The 27,428-nt window shown below is 40.1% G+C and overlaps 1 long non-coding RNA gene across 2 annotated transcripts; it reads right to left on the bottom strand.

Annotated features, from left to right (window-relative positions):
• Positions 1 to 259: 259 nt before the first annotated feature.
• LOC104910346 (uncharacterized) lies at positions 260 to 27,428 on the bottom strand. 2 transcript variants are annotated; one of them, XR_014882524.1, is made up of 5 exons: positions 27,278 to 27,428; positions 19,523 to 19,896; positions 17,141 to 17,446; positions 7,558 to 7,728; positions 260 to 1,455 (listed from the first exon to the last, which is right to left on the bottom strand). It is a non-coding gene; the product is annotated as an uncharacterized LOC104910346 (long non-coding RNA). The 2 variants fall into 2 exon arrangements; XR_014882525.1 differs by having other exon boundaries at positions 19,523 to 19,668.

Here is a 27,428-nt window from a genome sequence, read left to right as displayed (position 1 = left end):
TTGTTGGATTCTCCAGGGACTAGGGAAATATGGGGATGACATGTTTCTCTATGGAAATAAGCTTTTGTTTAGTTTTTCCTTGCTATATCCACTGCTGGCATTAATGTTAACATTAGGTTTGGAGCTAGTGTTAAAGTTTTAGGTTTAATATTTAAAGGAACCATCTTTATCTAATTGCAAATTAGATAAAGATCTAATTACAAATAGGGAAGACAATTGGATCGGTCAGTGTTTTATATTCTCATTTATTTCTGTATTTTCTTCAGTTCATTCATATAATTAGATTTTGTGTTAGGATGCACACTTTGTATGACTTACAAAGACAGAAATAAGCAATAAGTAATACGTAATTTTTTTATATTAGTAATTGCTATAAAAGAATGACTTTAAAATTATTAAATAATGTAAGGGAAAATTTTTTCATATTCTCTGTTCTACTAAAATGTGCTCCTCCTAATAATTAAGCTTAGGTTTGGAGTTGGTAGCAAATTTAGGGCTAGAAATCTAAAGTTTAAAAAGTACAAAAAGTACAGTTTATTATTAAAGTCTACTGCGTGGAAAGAACAATTTTTAAAAAGACATGATGATAATTAGAGGCCAGATCCAATTAAGTATAATTAAGATTGAGTTTAGGAGTTTAACTTGGAAAGTCGGTATATCAAGAGCCAAGTGGGTGTGGTGCCTCACAGGGCCCACTGAAATAGAAAGGGGGATTTTATCTTTTCTGGGCAACACGCTGACTTTCTTCCACGAAAGGGAGCTCCTGCCAGTAATTAAAGCCAGAGTCAGAGTGAGGGTTTGATGGCCTTCCGAGTCCAGTTTATTGCTGGCCTCTGTTTTGCCTCGAGAGATACAGGAAGAGTGGGAACATGAATGCATCTGCTGTACCAGGATAGGGCAACCTTTATTTCATTTGACCTGCAATGCTCACAGCATAAGAGATGCTGCAAATCTGAGGATGGCTGACATTTCTGTCCTTTGCCAGATGAATGAACGGGTTTCTCCGGCCATTTAATACTCAGCTTCCTTTTTAGCTTGTAACATCCTTTAATTATTTGTTTTATTTCCTGTAATGCTTTTCTCTCTTTTTCCGGTACAAGTCGAAAAATATTGACAGAGAGCAGTGGACCATTATGGACTGTCTGCCTGTTTTGTTTGCTTGCTGCTTGCATGTTGGGTTAAAGGTAAAAGGGCACTGGAGTCAGAGTGATTTCCTGGAGGAGGAGGAAGATGGATCCTTCCTGTGGAAACATCTGGGCACAGCTGGAGAGCAACAGTTCCAGCAACTGGAGCACGGGGGAGAGGAGCAGGGAATCTCAGGCAGAGACAGTCAAGAGGGGCAGGGAACATCCACGGGTAGGAAAAAAGACATTTCTTGGGATCCACAGGAGACTGAGCAGTTTTCTTCAGTCCAGAAAGCCAGCTGTCACTGAGCCTGGTTATAAGGAGGTCCTCCTGCACAGAATGGAAGGCAAATAACTTTTAGGCTTCTGCACTGAACCAGTTTTGCAACTTCTGGTTCATCAATAAGGAAATGCAGGCTTACAGCTTTGCTTTTTTTTACTTTTTGAGAAAACATACCCTACTTGTTTCTGTAAGTGCTTAAGAGCATTCAGAAATGTTCAAATGAGGCATATGTCTGTACCAAATAAATGCATCATGCTTAGGGAATGCCCTCACATTTGTATCCTATAAATCACCTCTGCCTCAATAGCTGTCTTTTGAAGAAATAGTCAATCAAGAACTATCATTTAATAAAACAGTAACAGAAACCTTTTTTTTTTTTTTTAATTAAAGTACAGCTTGGGAAGGATTGATTGATGAGGAAAACAAACGATCTGCTAATTTCAGCATGGATAGGGAGTTTGTCAAATTTCTTTGCTATGCTGAGAACTTCTTGGTCCCTGGAACTATGCTCTGTGTGTAAGAGTGCTCTTGACAGTTTTTCACTGCAGGTTTTGCTCGCCAGCTTTTGTAACCACTGTAGCAGTCCGTGTATGCCAGTGCAGATAACGCTACATGAGGCTGCTGTACCCCTGAGTTCAGTGTGATGGGCAGAGAACAGAAATTAATTCATCTCAGTTATGCCTTGAAGTAACAGAAACGAGAGCCAGGCTGAAGAAGAAACTTCTGTTTTCAGATCTCTGTATGGGAACCTTCCAGATAACCAGCTCCTCTGAGTAATTGTTTTCCATTTAATTAAGATACAAAGAGAAGATCAAGAGCCAAGATGTCCACAGCCAGAGATAAAATCGTGGGACACAAAGTTCAGGTGTAATGAAGGAGATTTTCAGTTTAAAGTGTTACATCTGTACAACAAACAAAAACTCACGAGGAGGAAGACTGTGCGCTCCTTCTGGCCATGAGACAGCTGTGTGAAAGTGATCTCAGCACTGCGAATGCATAACACGGTGAAATGAGAAAACCAGCTCACATGAAACTGAAAGACTTCTATTGTGTTCAGGAGACAACAAACACAAGCATCTTTTACCTTAACTTGTCAGTTCAAACAAATTTCCCAGCTGATATATTTTGCTTGTTTTGCATCTGGCTAAGAGAGTCTGTATGACTTATTCTGTGTATGGGAAATACTGGTTTTCAGTCCAAAATACTTCTTCAGCTCTATGTTTTTTTGAATGCAAAAACATTTATGTAAGTCTCAGAAGTATAACTTTCCCAGAAAAAATACTTGAACTGTCCAGTTTCACACTGGCATTATTACATCCCATTAGATCAGTAAGATTGATAATTTTAGAGGCAAGAAAGGAAATATATTTTCTTTTATTTTCTATTTTCTTTTATTCTCTGTACCTGGGTCATAGAATCATAGAATCATAGAATGGCCTGGGTTGAAAAGGATAACAATGATCATCTAGTTTCAAGCCCCTTGCTATATGTAGGGTCACCAACCACTTGACCAGGCTGCCCAGAGCCACATCCAGCCTGGCCTTGAATGCCTCCAGGGATGGGGCATCCACAACCTATCCAGGGGCAACCTATTCCAGTGCATCACTATGCTCTGGGAGTCCACCATCAACTGAAGAATTTTCAGGGACCATTTTTTCAATGCAGACACTTCAGCAGTTAGGCAGTTGTGCTATGTATATGGAGAATGAGGTATGCAAGAGTGGGATCTGTGGGACCCACATATCAACACACAGTGATAGTAAGAAATCCCAAGTAAGCATGAACCTCACTCATTAAGGTTCTCCAACGTCAGTATCTCTCTCCGGAAACTGGAGTCTCCCTTTCTCACAAATCTCTAATGAAGGCAAGAGGAAGAGCCAGTGCAACTTAATGATGTGGAGCATTCACTGTTGTATTCAAACTCATTTCTTTCATCTTCAGAGGTGGCGGTGCTGGGAGAGTTGAGTCCAGGTTTTGTAGTTTCTTCTTCACATTTTTGCATACTATTTGAAACAGCTGAATGGACTTAGGACTGTTCAGATCTTTCCTGGCTTTGAACTCCTCCTGAATTACGATATGCAAAGTGGAGACGGTTAAGATAGCTAATTGAGGTTCACTCTGACTTGTTTGAGACACGGTGATAATGAATTCCCTTGGAAAGGGGGTGAGGTTGATCAAATCTTCTTGAGATTTAACCTCAAATCACATGTATCCTGGATGAGAAATTTAACCTTCAAATTTTGCATAAAAGATGAGGACATTAAAAGGTAAGGACAAAAGATACTTTTATTTTCTTAATTTTGTAGAAGGAACAGCTTTTTTTTTTTTTTTTTTTGTCTAAGAACATGAGTCTTATAAGATCTCACAAGGAAGCAAATACATTGGTAGTCTCATTGTTTGAGATTTCCCTTTGAGGGTGTAAGAAATTCTGGGTGCATCCCAGAATAGGCACAAATTAGGAACCTGGAAACTGTGGGCCTTCTGGAGCGAAGAGTTGCTAAGTGAAGGCTTCAGATAGGTGAGTTTCAGACTCAGTGTGTAAATCCTGAACACTTTGTATGAACCTAGCTTTATAATCTCATCCTTGCTTTTATGCTTCTATGACTCCACGAGGAAAGCCTGAAGGACTGGGAACACCTTCTTTCTATAATTGCAGGGTGAAATCTCAAACAAATGGCAGAGTACCCATCAACTTCGGTCATGTCAGGAATTTACATGTGGTTAAAAGATAACTGTTTCTGTTTTTATCATATGTCTTTCCCCTTTGTTGATGAGTGTTGGCAGTGAACCTAACATAATGAGATTTACAGAGCTTCTTGGGACAAGTTTATTAAAAAAAAAAGAACAGAAAAGAAAAAGGAAGCTGTCCGATGTATCTAATAATAACTGAATGATAGCAAACTATTCACGTGGTTGTCTCAGTCAGCAGGGAATGTATTTGGTGACTAAAGAGGAGGAGGACTTCCAATCTTATATTCCTATGAAATATACAAAAATCTGAGCAGTGAGGCATGGCGTAAAATATGTATATCTGCATCAAACAATGAAAGTAATGTCATTAGAACCATTCTGAAATACTTAGCTACAATTCCAAATGAGTACTTGATGCAATTAATTAATGAGTTAACAACAGACTTCTTTTCCAGCCACTGCCAATCATGGTCCTTATTTATATCCACATAATGTTTTAATGATAAAGGCATAAATCAGATTTTTTTTTCATGACTTAAGAATATTGTGTTTCAGTCCAAACATTTTTCCATCCTTTTAAATACAAAAAATTTTTGTTGCTCAATTGGACCAAAAAGAATGTTTCTGCCAATATTCAGTTTTGTTCTCACACCATCAAATATTTCAGAGTAAGTGTTGTAAGTGCTATGACTAATACTTTCTGCTTTTCACTTACTTGTGCTCAAGCTGTAAGGCCAGCATGTGTTCTTCTTGTTTGTAGTTATGTCTTTCGCATATGTTATTACAGATCTTTGGTTTGTACTAATTAAAATGTAATTTTTGTAACCAAATTGTTCCTGCCAGTTAAAACACAGCATATATGGCAACTGTTCTAGCACCTGCCTATCTCCTGGGATATTTTAAGCTGCAGTTTTACTTCAGATTAACTGATTTTAATTTGATTCTATATAGTTGTTTGTTTTGTGAAATTGTTCTACACATGGCGCATGTGTTTGCTTGGCTACTTCTCTGCTACTGAACTCAATGTGGTTGTTTTGGGCATTTGTGTAATGTCCAAAGTGGCCCTCACAACAGCATTAACAAGTAAGTAATTGATTTACAAATTGCCATGAAATCTGTCTATTTTGGATGGTTCTCTATGAGTATTTAATATAGGACAGTCTTTTATTAGAGAATACGTTGGCTATTGAGTTCTGCTCTGTGTTGTACACTTTTTCTCCCACTTCTTTACACTCTCTTTTGGTAAGTCACTTTGCAGTGGATACTTATGAAGAAGGCATTTCAGTCTGTAAGCCCTATGAAAAAGCTACACCAGCTCTACTTACATGTTTAGCCTGTTCTAGTTTAGCTGTGTAGTATTTTTTTCACTGTTGAATCCCAATTATTTCTATACTATTTAAACTAGAATTTTTCCTTTTTGCTTAAAGCTTCGCATATTTTAGTTGGATGTGTTTAAATTCCCAGCCATTACAAAAATGCTCCCTTTCATCTGTGTGCCACTATCTTCTGCAGGCACCGCTTTCAGAATCCCATGTGTTGTCCTTCAGTAGTGTCAGAGAATCTTGGAATCAGAGAATCAGAAAATTAGAGAAAGGCTTGGGTTGGAAGGGACCATTCACTGCCATCCCCCTGCCATGGGCAGGGCTGCCCACAGCTAGATCAGGCTGCCCAGGGCCCCATCCAACTGGCCTTGAACATCTCCAGGGATTGGAGCACCCACAAAATCCATCATTTTTCTCTCTTCAGCAGTGAACAAGGCTTTCCTCAGGTCAGGGGAATAGAAGGACGTGCCATCAAAAACCCTTTCTGTGATGGTCATCTGCAAGGTGATAAGAGCTCCTCGCTGACACTTCTTATACAGGGCAGCCCTGACTGTGCAGAGAGGTGTCCAGGCAAGGTACAGAATGCAACTGCCTTTGCGCTGCTTTTCCTACAAGGCACTTTGCCAAAGTTGAGTCTCAGCACAGGCTAGAGACTTGTGTACAGATCCAGCTATATGTAAATGTGTGGTACGCAGTGTCAGAAATGGGATTCCAAACAGCCATTAAAACCTCACATGCTGAAATGTTAATATTTCATAATTAAGAATATTACACAGAAATTATGCTGTTATGCTATGTGTAATTTTTCTCGTTCATCAAATTTCAGATGTTATTTTGCATGATTTTTTGGATGCTTTTAGGTGTTTTTCATCCAACTTTGTTGAATAATTACTCATCTATCATCTGTTAACGCCTGCTTGATAGCTGAACAGCCACATCTTGGCTTCATAGCCAGGGATATTTGCTAGTTTACTGCTGCTGTTTTCATGTTCATTGTTTGTTTTCTAATGGCTCTCGAACATTTCCAATGCATATTTGGGCTGGAATGATTCTTTACGTAATGCCTTAGAGGAAAACAAGGTTCTTCTAATAGCAATTAAAATTAGCAATGATATTAGGCTAAGAATTTAAAATCACATCTCACTCCTATGCTAGTTCTCTTTTCATCATTAAAAAAAAACAAAACAATTTTCAACAGTTTTTTATACCTCATGCATAATACACAGCTTCAGTGATGCACTTCTTGTTTTGGCTCAGGCAGAGCTGAATGATATAAGAGCTTTTTTTTTTCTTTTTTTCCTGTAATAGTTTGTACTGTCTGCATAATGAGTCCTATCTGAGCTTTACCAGGAGAGTTACACTGTTCACCCACTTCTGTTAGTACAGAATTTCCTGTCTGTTCTCTTAGAGAAGTTCCTCTTATCCTCAGATCTTCATGTAAGTATCAGGGAGAGACAAATCTGTAGCCTCGAGTTTTCTTTGAAGCTTGTTGTCACAATATGGGTGCAGGAAATGGGGGAACAAAATTAGGAAATGGGAATCTTGAGATAAAAGAATCATTAATGGTGCTGCAAGGCGCTCCCAGCCATGCTACACTTTTTGTGCCATTGCCATGTTCACAGTAGATGAGATGAGGAATAGTGCCATGCTTGGAGAGATATTCAAGGAAGAAGAGGTGTTTTCTAGCCAGAAGTAGAGAGGAAAGGACAAGAAATAACAATGAGAACTACCAGATAGATCAAGAATTTGTGATAGCTGGATATTTGAGATGTTTTACCATCTGAAAGTGTTCCTAGAAAGTGACATGCTTTCAGATTCATAAACAAAACATTTATTATGAGTCTTTCTATACTAAATGAATACAATTTCACTTAAAAATAAATACCTTTCAGATAAAAAGTCTTTCTGGGACTAGTAAGTAGATCAAGGTATAGGAAAATAATTTCTGTAATAATAAAATATCTGTGTTTGCCTGGATTCAAACATAACATTTAAATCCTAAATTCACAGTGAAACATAGTCACAGAAAATAAAATCAAGATTGAACACTCATTCTTTACTTTATGGGTTTTTGTATTCATAAAATGCAGATTTGTCAGCTGCATAATGTGGGTAGAAAAATAAGTTCAACTCTTACAGTTTAGTCATTGCAGTCTTCCGGGTGGGATTCCTACAAGCTGATCTGCAGTGCTGGAAATCAGAAGACAAAAGGAGAACAAATCCTCTCTGGGGACTCCAGTATTCCACAGACACTTCAAGAACTTCTCACAGGCCACCGTTAGTAGGTAAAGATACATTTCTACGCTATCTGAAAAAGGTCAAGAGTATTGATATAGGTTAGGTGCTGCCATGAACTGTTCACACATTTCTGTAAATCCCTGACGACTCTATCTACCTAACTAAGCTAAGATTCCAGCTATGAGAATAAAATGATGTAAGGAAAAAGGAAAATGGGCTGGTGATAGAATCATAGAATTGTTTGAGTTGGAAGGGATCCTTAAAGGTCACCTGGTCCAACTCCCTGCAGTGAACAGAGGCACCTACAGATACATCAGGGAGCTCAGAGCCCCATCTAGCCTGATCTTGACTGTCTCAAGGAGTGGGGAATCCAACACCTTTTGGGGCAACCTGTGCCAGTGCCTCACCACCTTTATTGTAAAAAACCTTTTCCATATATCCTGTCTAAATGACTCCTTTTTTAGTTAGAAGACATTTCCTCTTGTCCTATCACAACAGACCCTGCTAAAGAGTCTATCCCCTTTCTTCTTATAGCCTCCTCTCTAGATACTTGACAGGTAGATCTCAGCTCTCCCTGGAGCCTTCTCTTCTCCAGGCTGAACATGCCCAGCTCCCTCAGCTTGTCCTCATGGGAGAGGAAATCAAGAATGAAGTATGGATCAGTCTTTGTGTGAGGATTACTGGGTATGGGCTTGGAAGGAATGTTAAGGAACATGTCGCTTTGGATACCTAAAGTTAGATATGGAGCTCATATTCATTTCTACAAATAAGAACAGAAGTTATACACTGAAATAAATATTTGAAAGTGAATTATGCCACTTTGAAGTTACTTCCTTGACTAATGTTTTGGTGAAGTTATGGCACATTACATTGCATCACCCTGAATTACAGTGTGGTGATGTTTTTTATGTAGAAGCTCAACAGGAAGAAGAATATCTCTTCCCAGATCTTTCCAACATTAAACAAAAAACACTGACATTTCTCTACCTTAGCAAGATAGAGCTTGGTAATTACATTGTGAGAACATATTTTACACGTTAGCTAAAGAAACTACAGCAACTAAAACTTGACTCATGTCATCCTGTGGTATACAGGCATGTTTTCTTTGGATGTTGTGAAAGAAAAGTGGTGCAGCTGGCACAGAGGCCGCACTTTACTATCCCTTAGCTTGCAAGAAGTCATAAAGCAAGAAGCCACTCTTTGATAGAAAGAAAGTTCTCACAGAGCTACTGATCTGTCCAAGCTTGCAAACAAGCACAACACAACACCACAAAAAAAAAAACACAAAACAAAACAACAGGCATTCTGTAGTATTTTCTGAATATATGACTTGGATCTGTTCCTTTCCTCTTTATAACAGCATCATTGTCATGCCTCTCTGTATGACGTAAGAAATATGTGCTCATGATAAAAAATTCCCCAGTATCGTGGTTCAATAAGTGGTCTCAGAAAATATTCCTCTAAATATTCCTATTCACTTAGCAAAGATGCAAATGAACCATATGAACAACCAAGAAAAAACATATGTCAAGTAGTGTATTAGTTGCTATATATACTCTAAAGGTCAATGTAATGAATTGAAATAAATCTAGGACCACCTTCAAACAAGTTAATCTCCAGTTAAGATTTTGATGTCTCTCAGGGCCTTCGGCTGGCCAATAGGAGGCAACAGGCTCAGGGATTTAGATAATATTTAGGTCAAATGAATTATCTTTAAAGCATATTTCAGAAAATGTTCTAAAAAGTAAATTCAATTGTAGTGCAATCAGCAACCTGGCTTATTACACACCATGAGAAAGTCATCTGAAGAACAATAATTTTTGTTTAGAGGAGAAAAAATATATATAGTTTGAGGATTTAGGGAAGTACATATTGGAACTTTCCAAAGACTTTTTGATTATTTTATTACAATAAACAAATGGAGTGGTATTTAAAAACATGATTTCAAATGTTTTGTTTAAAAGATACCATAGCAAAATATCCAGTGCTTTCAAATTAAAAAATTTCATTGAAAATGAAAACACGGAACTTAAATATTGTGGCTTTTTTTAATTTGCACCACTCTCTTTTTCTGGTTGAATTTATGTGTGGATATTACCCCAAGTTCCCAAGTTTCAGTGCCCCCAGAATTCATTTATTTTACACAAAAAGTTATTTATCCAGCTCTGATATGGCCTTAAATCTTACCTCTTTTGTAACTGTTCCTTGGAAAGAGAACAAACTTCTAAGGATTGCAAGATTCTGAGAGAATACTGCATTTTGAAGACCTTTTTTTTTCAGAGAAAATATGATAGTTCAGTGAAGTCTGTGATGTACAGATGGTGAGAGTTAGTGGGTACAGTAAATGTATTGCAATAATATAATATTTCATACCTTGACCTTTCAGAATTGATGTCATTTATATTCTGCACAAAGTAAATTTAACTGTTTCACAAAGGTTGGAGGAGTTCCTGAAATGTTCAATATCAGTGTGCTTCAGACCAGTATGAGGGAGATTTCATGGATAAGACTGAGATCTTCCAGAGAGACAAATATTTTTATGTCTTTGGTAGTACTTCTTGTTACAGATACCAAGGGAATTAACTAGGAAAGGTGCCCTCCTAGATTTGTTGCTTGTAAGCAGAGAAGGTCTCGTGGGTGAAATGGTGACTGGAGGCTGTGTTGGCCATAGTGACCATGAGATTGGTGAACATATAATCTTTGGTGATAAGAGAAAAAGTGCCACATTAACACTGGATATGGGGAAAGCAGACTTCATGATGCTCAGGGAACTACTTGGCAAGTTTGCTATGAAAACTGCTTCTGAAGGCATAAGAATCCAGCAGTGCTGGTCACTTTTTAAGTACCACCTCTTACCAAACAATTCCGTAATGTCTAAAGTCATGCAGCTGGGGCAGAAGGCCAGCTTGGCTGAGCAGGGATCTTCTCCTAAAGCTTAGGTGAAAAAGAAAGTGTATGGTCACTGTTCAAAGTGGTTCAGGATTGGGAGCAAAACCTGCTCATGTATTAGATCAAATGTGCATAGGACTCGGTTTGATCTCCCTGTACACAACTAGGTATTTCCATGCAGCTGATGCATGCAGGTGATCTTATTGCCATCATTCCTCCATCAGTGTTCCTGAAAACAGAGGCAAAACAAAACAAAACAGTGGGAATGAATTTTCAGGGTTACGTTCAATTGGCGCATTCCTAAGATGCCTTTTAGTCTCACTCTCTCTGCATTCAGCTGATGTAGCTAAAGTGCCTGGACTATGCAAGCTGTTTGTACTCTTATGTGCAGAGTTACACAATGAGTTACATTTAATAGAAAAAAAAAAAAGTCTTCTACTGTCTTCTGCCATTAGCAGCAGAGGTACAATGTTGAGATGTCACTGCAGCAATCCTCACAGAAGAGAAGTAGTAACTGAAGGCCTCTTCAAACACTGGAATCTCTTTGCAGAAAGTACAGTTATAAAAGCTGTACCACCCAAAATCTGCTTTGGAATCCGTATGAGACAGAGACTGACTGTTGTCAGACTAAGCACAGACAGGGTAAAGTAAATGAAAATAACCAATGGAAGCAGTATAGTACAGTGCAGTTTATAAAAAATCGAAATGAAAATAGGTGAGAATTCATTGTATATGCTAAATTATACATATAGGTGACGACTTCACATCTTGTGTCTGTCATGTATTTGTTGTATTTATTGTGAAAGCTAGAAAGGAAAATGGTCATAAAATATTTAAGCCGAGTAAGTGGAAAAAAATGTTTTCCCAGGATAATGGACTCCTCCAGCTATTAGGTAATGAAGCAAAGAAGAAGCATTTATTTTTCCAAGCAGAAGGCGTTGCTTCTAAGATAAATCTCTGTGATAATGAACATAAAGCAGACATAGCATATAATGAATCCAAAGGAATTGTATACAGCATGTATTGAATGAGTGATGGCTGTTCCCAGTGGCCCTGTTCCCCAGAGCACCACTGTGGGACTAAGTCATACATCTGTATGGAGCTCATGGGAGTCGGCAGAGGTGATGATCTCCAGCAATGTGTTTACTCCTGGAGAGCAACACTGAAGGCAAACAGGCGTTTCCCTTCCCACGGATGTGGTGTTCGCTGTGTGAGTGGCAGGGGGCAGGCTTTGATAGAAGGCGTTGCTGCACAAATGTCCTTAATTTGTTTCCTATGCATTAAAGGCTTTGCTTTACTTCCAGTGCTGCTTTCCAGTGATTTTGATGGGTGACATTGCTGTTAGTTTAGATGGAATAACTATCTATCTCCCTGCTTGTTTAGAAGAACTCTTTCCCCCAAAAAATCCAAACACAGCCAGAGGTTGGTCTTTAAATTACCTCTCGTGCTTTACTTTGGGCACAATTAGCACTTTGTTTTCCTGCTGACTTTTCACACCATGGGACTCAACTTCCTGTATCTCATATTCAATGTGTTTTTGGTGGTGCAGACAATCTGAAAATCTGCCTGGCTTCTGTACCTTTCTCAGCACTGATCATTTTTTCAATATTTGTTCAACATTTTTAATGTTCCTTTTACAAAATCTCATTCCTAAATGTCATCTCTTGATAGCTTTTTAAACCTCTGAACTTGTATTTCTTTATCAATTTCAGAAATATTTATTTTTGCCTTAGTAGTAATTCCCTTCTGTTCTTTCAGGAAAAGAGTTGCTGAAAATGTAATTCGGTAGAAACATTTCTAATTACACATTTCTAATTACTGTACAAAACACTTCATTATGATATTATCACAGGAATGTCATTTGAAGTCAAACATATAAGTACATACAACCTGGTGATACTGATAAAAATACCCAGGATTAACTTCAGAAGCTCAGAATTAAATGCAAGCTCCACCACCCCAGGTACCAGCTCATTTGCTTGGGCAGATTGAGCTGAACCTGTGACAGGTTTCCTCGATGACATGAAGTACGTGTAGTTAATGGTGGGGCTATTTGCTCCTAAAATGTCACCAAGGCTATTTGTGCCGGGTCATATCACTTCAAAGAAAGTTTTTTAAACCCTTCTCCCTCCTTTCATCTCATCTGATAGGTGAATATTCTGCCGTTGTTTATTGTAAAATCAGCAGACATCGCTTTTTCCTTTATCTTAAATCACTGCTTTTCTAAGTTGATACTATTGTCTGTGTTGAAAAGTGGATATTATGGATATGCATGTAATAACAATAGCAAATAAATACTACTAGACTGCCCAAAAGTGCATTTAACATTTAACATTTTCATTACCATTGCTGCACTGGTACAGAGAGTATGTGCTATACTTTCCTTAAGAATCAGGTATTATATTTGATGTCCTAACTACACTTCATTCAAATTCATACCTGTGATTTGAGTACTTCACCTCTCATCACATAAGAAGAAAGGTTTCAAAAAGGATAGAGCCAGGTTGTGTTCATGGGGTACCACAGGCAACGGGCACCAAATAGAACAGAGGAGGCTCTCTCTGAACGTCAGTAAATGCTTCTTTTATATGGGCACAGGCTGCCCAGAGAGGGTGTGGAGTGTCCTCCTTGGAGATCTTTATAAGCTGTCTGGACATGGCCCTGCACACCCTGCTCTTGGTGTCCCTGCCTGAGCTGGCATTGGGCTGGATAGACCCAGAGGTCCCTGCCAGCTGCAGCCTCTCCGTGATTCTGTGATTTTGTGAAACCTTTTGAACACAGTCAGGTGTCTCAATACTAGGATGGACAAACTTTTTCAAGTATACGTTAGCGACTGGGCTGAAAATTTGAAGTTTATGTAAACAAACATATGGTAAGATTATAATTATTATTTCCCCAACTGAGAACTCAGTGGTTTGAAGCTCATTACACAGGTAGGGGGGAGGAAAGGCCTCTATAGGCATGCTGTCTTTATTTAAGGAAATGAAATCTAAATAACACTTGAGGCCACTGGAGGCGAAACTTGCAAATTTGATCTCATTTAAAGGAAGCCCAGGAAAACAAATGTGGGTGCTGCTACCATCCTTACCTCCCCGTTTCAGATATTTTCCCATTTAAATAGAAAGAAAAATTTCACCTCAGTTCAGTTCTTGCAGGTATATAATTTTAGTGGCTCTCACTGACTACATTTAAAAAGCTGTGCAGGCTGGTAATATTTACACAAGGAAGAATAAAATTTTAAAGCCATAATTACAGTGCCAGGCTACAGCTTCCCTTCCTGAGGGGTTTCCGGGGTGGCCAGCGAAGGCCCCACAGTAAACTGAAGAAATGCTGCTCCACTCTTCCTCACGATTACACATCTTTTGTTTTTTTTATTACTATGGTTATGATTCTTATTTCCACAGTGCCCAGGAGGGCTCAGCACAGTGGGAGTCCTATTTAACTGCAAAGAGAAATTCAGAGACAACAGCAGTTCCAGAGCACCTGTTTGAAAAGAGATTATGTTTGAAAGAAGAGCAAGGCAGCTTCCAACACTGAGGGGGGGGGCTGAGCATGATCAAATATACACTCACCGATACACTGCTGTTAAACTCAAACAGACGTTTTCCAAGCAAATAAACAAACATGTATTCACATCAATATAAGGATCTGGGGTCTGCTCCTTCTTCTGAGAATTTGGCTCCATGTACGTGGATGTGGAAAACAACAGCTGTGAAGGAGGGAATTTGGAGAATACCAGAGCCGGCTGCAGATCTACATTCTTTGACATCTGGTGCAGAACAGACACTGCAGAGTTCTGTGACAACAGAGACTTTATGTATCTGTCAGCTAAACCTAGCATTTCTCTTTGGAATGTTTGCATGAATGAGGTTGATCTCAGCTGCTTTAGGCCAGAATAAAAGAAAGGAGGAGGATGTGCATGATTCGGACTCTGTAAGCAGAGCTGGCAGGTTGCAAGGAGCTCACCTTGAACTGGGATAGCAGATCTCTTCTACAAGAATTTGCAAGATGGCCTCCACCAAACACCTATATCTTTGATTTCCAAAATGCTGCGGCTTGGGGGCTTGCCTAAAGCCTTTTAATGCACAATAAAAAAGCTTAAGTGTATTTGCGCATGCATGCGTATGTGAGCGTGGATGTGGCAAATCCTGTTATAGGGGAGTGGCCAGTACAGCTTAAAAAAGTGATTTTCAACACCTCCTGTGCTGAACAGTCATTATTACAATAAAGTCAAATACTGAAGGAAAAGAAGAATTGTGACCACATGACATGGTCTCTCAAACTGATCTGCTCTTTTACCTCCTTCCAGTACAGCTGATATTTCTGAGATGAGAAAACGTCTGCTTTGTGCAGAACCACAGTTCACATGAAAACAAACAAGATTTTGATAAAGACGCTGTACATTGTTATATATTGTAAATTTTCACATGCTCTCATTATGACTATCATTATATGCTGTTGGGCACTACATACTGCAAAATGTCTTTGCAAAATGAAATTAGATGACTGATTCATGGACTTTTATTTTAGTCCATATTGCGCAGTAACAATTTCCTCCTAAAGAAGGAAGCTACATAATTTGATTTTAACTGGATTCTTCTTTTTGTGCCACCAGGATAAATACAGGCTTCACACGAAAGCATTTAACCTCTCCTCATAACTCCAGACAACTGAGAGTGAGCACAGCCTGGATGCAGGCAGAGATGCTGTGCCGTCTGTGGCAGCAACCTTCCACCTCAGCCATCTGAGAGCACACACTGTGCAGCAGACGGTGCTGATGAAGGCCACCCTTTCTCAACATACACAAGCTTCATAGCCCCTGCTATGCATGTTGTGTTATCTACAATGAGGTAAAAATGATGGGCGGTACAGAGGATGAATTAAGCCTTCCTCCTGCCTTTTTCATCTTCCTCTCAGACAAGCATATGTTACATAGTGCTGCTTGAATTGCTTATGTTTAGTATGTTTAGGAGAAGTATTACTGCACCTTTGCAATGTGAAGAAATACCCTGAACTGCTTTGGCTGCCTGTTGTCTCTGCATAGTATATGTTGTGTGTGTGTTACACATGTGATGGGAAATGTTTCTGTAGTATAGACCCTAAGTCCTTTAATTGTAGCTTATTGCCCCATGATGGATAAAAAAGAAGCAAAGCTCCTAAGTATACCCTATTAATGACACCTATAAATATCTGTATTACTTTAGCAGTGCTGTAGTGGTATCTGGTATGCTAATTAAAGTTCCACAGTTTTCACAGAAGTACACTCCTTTAACTTTGAAAGAGATAGGTGGAAGTTTACTGGGGGAAAATAGGCTTTGTTAAGAGCTTGCAGTTGACAAATGTTAAAATCCAATTTCTGAGAAGTTTGCTCTTGGTCATATGACAGACTGAGAGAGTTGTGGCACTTCAGCCTGGGGAAGAGAAGGTTCCCGGGGAACCTTATAGCAGCTTTTCACTATCTGAAAGGGGCCTACAGAAAGGCTGAGGAGGGACTTTTTATTAGGGCAAGTAGCAACAGGACAAAGGGAAATGGCTTTAAACTGGAAGAAAGTAGATTTAGACTAGATATCAAGAAGAAATTCTTTACTGCAAGGGTGGTGAGATACAGGAGCAGGCTGCCCAGTGACGTTGTGAATGCCCCCTCCCTGGAAGCATTCAAGGCCAGGCTGGATGGGGCTTTGAGCAACATGGTCTAGAGGAGGTGTCCCTGCCTATAGCAGGGGGCTGGAACTAGGTGATCTTAAAGGTCCCTTCCAACCCAAACCATCCTACAAACCAGGCATGAGAGGAGCCTTGTTGCCTTCAGATGACTGCCGTGTTTTTACAGTGGATAAAGGTGCAGCTTCTTAAAGACAGAATTTATTTAACTTGAATACAACATGCCTGTTGCTTTTATCAGTTAATCTCAGCAAGCAAATAATTGCAATTTTTGTTTGTATTTTAAAGTGCTGTTATGTCAACATGTGCGGTGTTTGTATGTGTGTCCATGCATGTGGACGTAGCCCTTGCGGTTAATACACATGTGTGTAGCTCCTATATGTGGTGTTTTAGTCATGTAATTAATTACTTCAAGGCTCAAAACCCAGAATATGCACCCATGAACCCTTCTGAAACTGAAGCACTACAATTCTGGCATGCCTCAACAAGGGTATCAACCTTGTGCTGGATTAAAATCATTCCAGACAATCTGTTTTGCATTTCCAAGTGTGCTCTCATGCTCTAATGAGTTAATTCACTTGGTATCCATTTCCATCTGACAACTGGTTTTGGAAAAGTGTGCATTGTTATCTTTGCTTTGTCCATCCTATTAATTGTTTAGGAAATGCAGCTGAAGATTATCTTGAGTTTTCTATGGCAGAGGTTGACCTGTGGCAATGGGACAACAATCAATCTCATCTTGAAAGAGTCACAAACAAAATGCTTATTCATTTACTTTTCTGGATTAAGCATGGCATTTAAAAATGTTTCCTCCATTTATGCAAATAGATAAAAACAGAAGTGTAATCTTAGGAATTTTATGAGAAAGTCTTCCCTGGTGTATCAGTGCCATTCACCTGGTGAAGGCGAATATACCAACACACTGCAATACTCACATTTGCCAGCAGCACATTGAAAGTCTCCTCTACTCCTTTCTTGTTTCTTACAGTCATTAAATTGACAATACCTGAGAATTCACACGTGCACTCTTAGTGCTTGCATTAGGGTGGCAGGACATGAAGACAGACGAAGCACTCTCACTCCACATTGTTCTTCAGCGTCAGATGCATGAAGCGATGCTGAATTACCCCAGTGATGCTTTTGCTTGCTGCTGCCCAGCCTTAGTCTGTGCTTTGGTAAGGGCTCTTGCGCTGCTTCCCAGTGTGACATCAAATGGCAGCACCTGCACCCTCTACTTCGCTCTGGTGAGAGACAGGACTGTGAATGAACCTTGACTGAGTTTCATAAAACAAAGCTATTTAGAGTGTCTCAGATTCCCACTTAAAAACTGAAAAAACTTCCATGAGAGGTAGCTGCCATGCAAGACAAGCTATTCATTGGCAGCAGCAATCTTTCCTGCTCTTTTCCATCCCTACGACACTTCCAGGAGCTCTTGAAATTGCTGTGCACATTGTCCTCAGTTTCCTAGTATGCATTTCAAACCTGCTATCCTATGGAGAGCGCAGCAACTAATTTCCATAGATGCATGGATATATTTGATCCCTGGTGTCCTGGCTGTGTTGCCCATGCCAGCTTTTTGCTCCGAGTTGTGTGCTGAGCCCACTGCAGCGCAGAGCACAGCATTGCTTGTGCCCATCTCTCCCTTCTCTCCAAGCACAATTAGATCACCTCAAAATATCCGCACCGCTCAGGGGCTCTAGATTTCACGTGAGGCTTCAGAGATTAATTTAGCACAACTGCTTTGCCTTGGGATTTAAACAAGCTACTAATTTAAAAGCCCTGAATCTTTCCAGCTGTCCCTGTGCTAAAGCCCTATGCTTCCCATAGGATCTTTGGGAATAAAGAGTATATAAAAAGAAAAAGAAGCATGAGACTCTTAGCCTTTCAGCTCTTCATTTCCCCGTGACTTTCAGATAGCTCTGACTTGCACACTGGAGAGACTCAGAGGTATTTTTTTTTTATAGGAAACAGATTGAAGGTGCAGGTTTTCACTGATCTCTGTGCAAGTTCACCTCTCTGAGGAAATCCCTGAAGAGTTCAGTGCACAGCACGAGGCATATTTGGTACCTTGTATTATGCTCTGTTCTCTCCTGCACTTAGTTTCCAATCAGCAGGTGGTGGAAAAACCTCTTTATTTTCCTTTACTGTGTATTTAAAGGTTGCAAATGATTTTGACCATCCTAACCCTATTTTAATGCAAGCCACTGAAGCAGAACCTTGAATGCCCCCGATCCTGAACAGAGAGCTGAGCAGGAGTGGAAGCCGGTTACATACGGCTAAGGAAATTTGTTTTCAGAATGGCAGTCCTCTGCAGCTGCATGCGGAGTTGCGAGACTGTCTTCACCAGTGCTGGGGTGATACACAAATCTGAGCCGTGCTGAACGACTGCACGCGTCTGAATTTCCACTTTCCCTGAGCATTCCACCCCTTCTGAGGTGCTGGTGGCACTTGGCTGGCCCTGCGTGCATTGGGTGGGCCATCTGTGACTGGCTGTGTCAGGCTCATATTTTCCTTGATGCTGAAGAGCAGCTGCACATCTGCAGTATACTCCAGGGAGAAATGAACCATAGTTTGATTTTCAGAAATAGCCTCATAAATCTAAGATTTCTAAAAGAAAATGCTGGCCAGGCTTTTATTTAGATTCCATCCTTATTTTTTACTTAGTTCAATCTAAATAATAATAAAAAAATGGGTCCTGTATTCTCCATTACATAAACTGGGGCAGTCCCACTGAAGTCTATAGAATTACATCAAATATGCTAGCAGAAAATTTGGCCCACAGAGGGAAAAGAAGCTTTGATAATGCCGTGCTGTCAACATAAGCATTCATTTTCCTTATTGTCTGTACCAAGGGATCGTTTTCTTTAGTCAGAACTTCAACTGCAATTTTTACTGTAAAGAATATTGCTCTTAAATAGAAAAATAAAAAGTAAATGATGATAATTTTCAATAACTATACTACTATAGCCTTAATTTTCAAGGAAAAACATTACATAAACTCAATTTTAGATAATGTTCTATTATGTGAAAACCACTGTTGATATAATAACTTCTATTTTAGGTTGCTAGTAAAGAGAAGAACAATGTGACCCATTTAAAAACTGGCTCACAGAAAAATATTAGTAATCCATTTATCATTTCTACTTGATTTTGTTGACAAGAACCATCTGATAGAAACATTTCTTTGTTGCAAAACTAACAGCACCACAGGACATATTTGACCATAACACATGCAATTTGCAATGGTACTGAGAAATGGATTTTCTATTCATTGCCAGTGCAGTTTGAAAGGGAAATGAAAAAAGAAAAGCACTCACCTTTGAATTCTTCAGTGGATGAAGCCTGGATTTTTAGAAATCTCAAGGTAATGGGCAAATCACACTCATACGACTAGAGTGCTGCAGTGGCTTTGTACAGGATCTTTGGGAAGGACGGGCTGCGATGACGAGGAGGGTCATTTGTCCTGTATTAGAGAGAAGCAGAGATGCATGGAGCTCTGCCATGACCCAGATGAGAGCGTATGGGTCTGGGCTCGCTGGCAGACCACCGTGGGTGACATTGGTGTGGGTGTCTGCTACAGACTGTGTGATAAAAAAGAAGCAGCAGATCATGAGGCCTCTTTTGGATGACTGGAAGAAATGCCTTGTTCACCGGCCTTGTTCCTCATGGGAGACTCTGACAATGCTGATATCTGCAGGAGGGACAACACAGAAGGGCAGTTACAATCCCATGGGATATCATCTTGGAGAGAGGAGGAGTCCAGGAGAGCTGGCTGATTTTCAAGGACTGCCTCCTCCAAACTCAAGACTGGTCCATTCCTGCGTTAAGAAATCAAGGAGATGAGGCAGGAGGCCTGCGTGAATAAGCAAGAAGCTCCTGGCAAAACTCAATGACATAAATATTCATGAGGTGGAGATAGGGTCAGGTGATATGGGAAATACAGACAGTGCCTAATCATGCAGGGAGTAGGTCAGGAAAGCCAAAGCCCACACGGAGTATAATCTGGAGAAGATGTGAAGGGCAGTAAGAGATTTCTAAAGATATGTCAGCAGCAAAGGAGAGACTAGAAACTATAGGCTTGCTGCTGAATGGTGCAGGGCACCTGGAGTTCAAAGAATATGGCAAAGGCCAGTCTACTGAGTACCCTTTTCTCTTCGTCTTTTAATGGTAAGACCAACTTTCAGGAATCCCAGTTTTCTGACCCACAGAAACATCTGAAACAAGGAAAAGTTAGCGTTGTTGGAGGATCAGGTCAGGGAAGACTTTAAAAACCTGGACACACAAGTCTGTGTGACGTTATGGAATGCAACCATAAGTATTGAGGGATCTGGTTGTAGTCACCATGAGGCCACTCAGTAATCCCTGAAACGTCAATACAGTATGAAGGCTCCTGAGGACTGAAAAAAGCAGATGTTGCTCTTTTCTTCAAGATGGAAGGCCAGTCAGCCTCACCTCAGTCTCTGAGAGGGCATAGAGAAAAAAATCCTGGGTATCATTTGCAAAAATAATGAAAAGCAAAGAGTAGGAGTAGTCAGCACAGGTCTGGGAAGGAAAAATCATTCTTGACAAAGCCGGTAGCTGCCTATGAAAAAAGGACTAGTCTGGTGTATGAGGGGAAAGCAGTGAATGTTTATCTTTAGTAAGCTTTTTGACACTGTCAAATTGATTAAATACAGACCTGGACTGAAAATTAACATAATTGCTGGGTTGAAAGGATTCTGACCATATAACAAAGTGGCCACTCACCACAGATATGCACAGATATGAATAGTGAGGATGATACTATTCAACATCTCAATTACTCACATGGACCTTGCGAAAGACAAAATGCTACTACACCAAAAAGTTGAACATGACCCAAGAGAAGGACCCAACAGCCTCCTGGTTGCATTAGGAGGAGTATTTCTAGAAGGCTGAGGGAAATGATCCTTCCCCTCAGTACTAAGTGAGCATGTGGAGCACTGTGTCCACTTCTGGGTTCCCCAGTACATGAGAGATCTGGACAGTCTCCAGTGAAGGGCCATGAAGATGATGAAAGAACTGAAGAACCTCTGCTGTGAGGAGTGGTTGAGAGAGCTGGTACTGCTCGGCCTGGTCTAGAGGAAGGTACAGGGGAAATCAGCAATACTTATAAATGCCTGAAGGCAGGGTATGAAGAGGATGGAGCCAGGCTATTTTTGGTGCTGCCCAGCACCAGGACAAGAGGCAATGGGTACAAATTGAAACACAGGAGTTTACCTCTAAATATAAGGCAACACTTCTCTGTTGTGTGGGTGATGGAGCACTGGCACAGTTTACCCAGAGAGGTTATAGTTTCCTCCTTGGAAATCTTCATAAGCTGCCTGGACATGGGCCTAGGCACCCTGCTGGGTGTCCTTGCTTCAGAAGGAATTGGACCAGGTGACTTCCAGAGGTCCCTTCCATCCTCAACCATTCTGTGAAATCATTGCTTATGTAATTTTTAAAAGTGCTGCCTCTGAATAAAGCCCCATGTTATAGTAATATACCTAATCACAGTCTCCTATTGTTAATGTTATATTATCAAGATTTCCCATGTAAGCCTTCAGGTTGCAAGTGCACACAAGCTGCTGACATCCAAACAGAAAGACATCAGAGGTCTTTTGTCACCTGATTCTGAGGCAGATAGCAGATGTTTTGACACTCCTCACAAGCTATACACCTGACGGGCTGGGCTGCCCTATGTGAGGAACACAGGTGGGACCGTAACCTTGATCCAGAGCATTGGAGAGGAGAAATGAGCTGCTGGTAGCAGGCAGCTGGCTCTGCTGGCACTGCAGCAGTTCAGGAGCCCTTCTCTCAAGGAGAACCTGATGCTGATTTTTCCAGCCTACTTTCTAGACCTTTTGTGCTGATCCTGCAAAGCTCGAAGGGAATAGAGCAGGGCTGGGAATATATGTGAAAAAATTATCTCCCCCAGTGTGCTAGGTACTGAACAGAAGGAATATGTAACAGCATGACATCTGCACCAATTCCACAGAGACAAACTGCTTCTGAAAGCAGTTTTTGGTTGTCCAGGAAAACTCGTTTTCTTCCCAGGATTGAAATAAGCAAGGTCATTTCATTTTTACTTCAGTTTCCTATTATTGTTATGATTATTATCATCAGTGAATTATTTTGAATATCAAGTGTACAAAGCAAACTATTCTTTTTATTTTTACATCATACTTCAATAGTAAGTTTTGGCCTGCGTTTTTATTAAATAAGAAAACATTACCTACTCTGTTTAGAATTAATGCATTCATGAGTTTTATTTTCAGTGGCTATGAGGGAAAGAAAACATTTTAAAGGAAATCGAGGTAGTTGATATCTTCCCTAATGTATTTTTAATGTGTGAGACATGTTAAGGAGCAGAAAAGCATTCCATACTCTGCAGTGCAATTTGACAACAAAAGAATTAACAAAAGACAGTAAGATAAAAACAAGCAAACAGAAGGTAAGGAATACAGAAAGATACAGCTATGCTATAAGGTCTCCAGTTAGGTAAATTTATTGGGATTTCCAGCATACAATGAATGAATCTGATAAGTGGTGAGGGGATGAGGAAGTTGTGATATTAATAAGAACATAATTCCATATGAAACTGTGCTGTGATTTATAGCTAATAATATTACTGAAATGAGGAAATGAGGCTAATGAAGGCAATCAATCCTATATGATTTTTTTTCTTTCTGTTGTTGATTCTCAAAGCATTTCTGACAGAAAAAGGAAAGATTTGTCTTCTCCTCCCCACAATCTCTGCTGACATGAGAAGTCCCACTGAAATCAATTGGCAAGTGGTCTGGGGAGTACATAAATCTCTGTGGATGCACTTCTGCCTTGCTTCTGCGGTTTGTCTTAGTGTCCTTAGAGCACATTTTCTTTGAGTAACAAGGCTGCTACAAGCGCATTTGGAGTGCAATTTTAGATCTTACTGATGTGTTAACAAACTTTTGCTGCTATGAACGGTACCTTTGATCTTGCTGACTTGGGTACTGATCACAAAGGCTTTTGCTGTGCTGTACAATCTTTCCAGATCTCCGAGTATTTATGCAATTAGCTAGTCTGCACTGTACCCTGTGCTGCTTATTTTCTCTGGTATTAGTACTGGAGAAAACTAAAGCAAGGCTGGCTTAATTATATTTACCCACACTGCAAGAACACCACAGACTGCAGTGTATCTCCACTTCTGATTGTCATCTTTTCCACTCCAGCATGCCTTCATCTCAATAACTGAAGTCCAGCTTCAGTGAAATTTGGCAGATCCCAGAAAACTTACAGAGACAGACAGTTTTTCTCTCCTTTCTGTGCCTTGTTTCCAATATAGTTACTTCTTTTTCTTAGAAAGGAGAATGTGATTTAGAGTATTTATCTTTACAGCATTTGGAAGAACACCTATTTCTTCACAGAAGTGTCATGGGATGTATTGAAGAACACAGGCATTTAAGAAATACTTTGCTTTGCTTCAAGCACAGAACTCACGGTGCTCCTTATGAGGGAGCCTCTACATGAAATTACTAATTTGTGGATAGACCTGTGGATACTAACGAATGACCATTCTTGGGGGAGAGGCTTCCACTCAAATTTCTGTTCTCTAGGCCAACACATTCCTTTCTCATATTCTGGAAATGGACAGCTGAAATTGCTGTATCACCATGCTCATTTAAATCAAAGACAGCCTTTGCTATGACAGCGAGGCAGGATAAGATCTCTTGTAAACAGCTAGCACTCACATCTTGTCCCGGTCTCATGAATCGTAGAATGATAGAATCATTAAGGTTGGAAAAGACCTCTAAGATTATGTAGTCCAACCATCCATCCACCACTAAACTATGTTCATTGGTACTAAATCCACGTTTTTTGAACACCTCCATGGATGGTGACTCCACCACATCCCTTCCTGGGCAGCCTATTCCAGCGCCTCACCACTCTTGCTGAGAATAAATGGTTCCGAGTATCCAAACTGAACAACCTCTGTTGCAGTTTGAGGCCATTAGCTCTTGCTCTATCACTAGTTATGTGGAAGAAGAGGCCAATCCCCACCTCATCACAACCTCCTTTCAGGGAGTTGTAGAGAGCAATAAGGTCTCCCCTGAGCCTCCTCTTCTCCAGACAGAACAATCCCAGTTCCCTCAGCCCCTCCCCATCAGACTTGTGCTCCAGACCCTTCACAGCTTCGTTTCTCTTCTCTGGACATGCTCCAGGGCCTCAATGTCTTTCTTGCAGTGAGGGGCCCCAGAAACACAGTACTCAAGGTGCAGTCTCACCAGAGCTGAGTACAGGGGGACAATTACTTCCCTGTTCCTGCTGGCAGTGCTATTCCTGATACAAGCCAGGATGCTGTTGGCCTTCTTGGTCACCTGGGCTCACTGCTGGCTCATGTTTAGCTGAGAACCGACCAGCACCCCCAGGTCCTTTCCCTCTACAAATTCTTCCAGCCATTCTGCCCCAAGCCTGTACAATTGCATAGGGCTGTTGTGGCCAAAGTACAGGACCTCGCACTTGGTCTTGTTGAATTTGTTGAAAACCACTGTTATCTGATTTAACACCTTACATGTCCACCTCATCCAAATACAAGAGTAGGCACATGGATATGAGACAGAAATGAAGTATGATGGTGAAGAGAAAGATGTGTGAATACAGAGCTGGGATTAAAGTATGGCATTATAGACAAGATCATACAACGCATTTTTCTGTGCAAGGGTTTTTTGCGGGGAATCTTACTTCCAAGAAGCTGCTGAGGCTAGTGGTATGGAGTACAGTAAACTATTGGCAGAATAGAAAAAATATTTTAAATAGTAGGTGCTTGGAATAGCTCAAGTCTCATCTGAACTTGCTGAAAACAGTTTGAGGAATGACATGAGCTGTGGAAAGATCAGGTACACAGCAAGCAAGAAATTGACTACTTCAAAAGAAAAATACCTGATTATGTTTATCAGAAAACAAAAGAACAAAAGTCCTGACTGGTTATTTGCATTTGAGGGTACTTCTGAAAACCACTTACCACAGAGTAGATTAAACCCTAGCACTGTTGAGCTGTCATCACTGTAAATTCATTAATGCTTCACTGAACTGTTCTAATGCCATTAGACTGCCCCATGTGACATGTGCCATGTCTATGAATGCTTTCTTTGTCTCTCCACTTAGCATGGAAGATGAAAGACTCTGGAACTTTTTCAAGCAAAAAAAACTTGCAATCATAAATAAAATAAATATCTTCAATTTAACATTTATTCCCTCCTTTCTCATGCAGAAGTAGATGTAAGTACCAGGGAAAAACAGGTGCACAGAGGCTTTCAGCTGCTTTTGAAGACAACCAGGAAGCAAATAAGTCATATGGAGATGTGCTGTAGAAAAGCACTTATAGTTTCTAGATACATTTTTCCTAATGAGAACATGAGATGCCAGTTCTTCCTAAGGTACAGCACGCACTGTTGAATTCTCATCAACACTGGTTGTACAGGAATATAATTTAAACACAGAGATGTATGGAATGATTCATTAAATTACCAGATAAAGTACTTATGAAAAGGACTAATAGTAGGAAAAATAAAATGCTATTAGAGGTAAGAAAATTTCCTGTGTTATAAGCAGGAAACCCCCAAATGGATGCTCTCAGTACATTGCAGCAGTCTGAATCTGCATAGAAATACCCTGAAGTAGTACTTTAGTAGTTCTAAAATATCATTATCATAATCAGTTTTCTAACTTCCAAACCTAATGAAGGTCACACTTTTCCTGTCAATAATATTATTGCTGTTAAACAGCAGTGTAATCTGAGATTATGTTATGTTTTGGGGCTGTGGTTAGAATCTGAATAGTAGTTTTTTCCCCCGGGGCAGTCCAATTCTCACATAAAACATTTCCATTTTTCAGGATTAGACCTAACATGATCCAAAGTCCTTATGAGATGAAGGTGAGTAGAAACGAATGAAATGTGCCGAAGTCCCTCTGCCCTCTCCTTCCACATCTATCAGTAGAGCTGGTTCGATGTGGATGGATGGAAACACACTATTCTTTGTAAAGAGCTGGCACAACATGCCCTCATTAGTGGAGCAGGCTCACTTCTATTTGGCACTCTTGCAGTACCTCATTTAAACACCATGCTGCAGGGATTTTGTAAAGTCTCTGGGATCTTAACTATGAAAGAAGTTATTCTTGTTAATTCCTGCAACTTCCTGGGCTTGATACATGGCATTGCCTGGCATGGATTTCACTTCCCCCGTGACGTGGAAAAAGCACAAGCACTCCTGTCAGAGAACAATTTGCTTCAGTCCCATACACTAGCAAAAAAGATCTGTGATGAACAAGCTTTTAATTTTGTATTGCCACACTTTCAGTTGTTAATTTACAACTCGACAAAGCTGTGTATCAATGACTGTGCCAAAAGCTCAGTTCTGAACAAAGTTGCTAAAAGAAGTGTGAGTGCAGAGGAGAGAGCGCTAATGGGATGCTCACAGAAGAATCTTTGCAGATACTTTTGATCCACTGCCGTCATTTTTATTGCTACATGCATTCTATTTATTGCTAATGTAGGACAGTCCAGGAAGAGTCCCAAGAAACTATAAATGATGTCTTTCAATTTGGGAAATGCCTTCTGCTTCTCTGAACCCAAAGGCGGCATCTACCGAATCCAAAAGTGCACAGAGACTCAGAGAAGCATGCCCTCTGCAAGGAGAAGATCTCTTTTGATCAAATTCACGTTTAATCAAAATATATAGGTAGCCGAATTTCAAAGAGCATGAGACTTTCAGCAAAAAGCCCCACTGGGTCGTTCAACACAATGCCTGTCCAAGCATGTCAGGCAAAACTGCTGGGATGGGCCATTCCTTCTGTGAGAAGGGACTATCAGCTGCTTGAATGCATGTTAACATACCCAAAAGAAGCATTTAAATGAGATGCTAAGTGCTAAAAAAGAATAATAATAGAATTTAAGAGGACTTGCATTCTCTATGAGGAATATTGACCCACTGGGAGCCAAAACCTTCAGAGAAAGTGCTTACACACAGTCAAGCATTTTGTGAAGAAAGTGACAGCACAGGAACATAGAATAGTATAGGACCTTTTCTGCTTACCTGACTGTTGTCTTGTACCCTGAGAACTTCACAATAATCCTTAACTACAACACTATCTCCTAGTGCTCTTCCTCTGCACGTTTCCAGATGAAGAGAGGCTGAGATTATCTGCTTTGCTGATGCAGATATAACAAAGCATGCTGTGTTGTGA

The sequence above is a fragment of the Meleagris gallopavo genome, chromosome 3 (genome assembly GCF_905368555.1).
Source record: "Meleagris gallopavo chromosome 3, MGAL_WU_HG_1.1, whole genome shotgun sequence".
In the NCBI taxonomy this organism is placed as follows: Eukaryota; Metazoa; Chordata; class Aves; order Galliformes; family Phasianidae; genus Meleagris; species Meleagris gallopavo.
The sequence above is the reverse complement of the archived record's forward strand: the minus strand, read 5'-3'. Positions and strand labels throughout refer to the sequence as shown.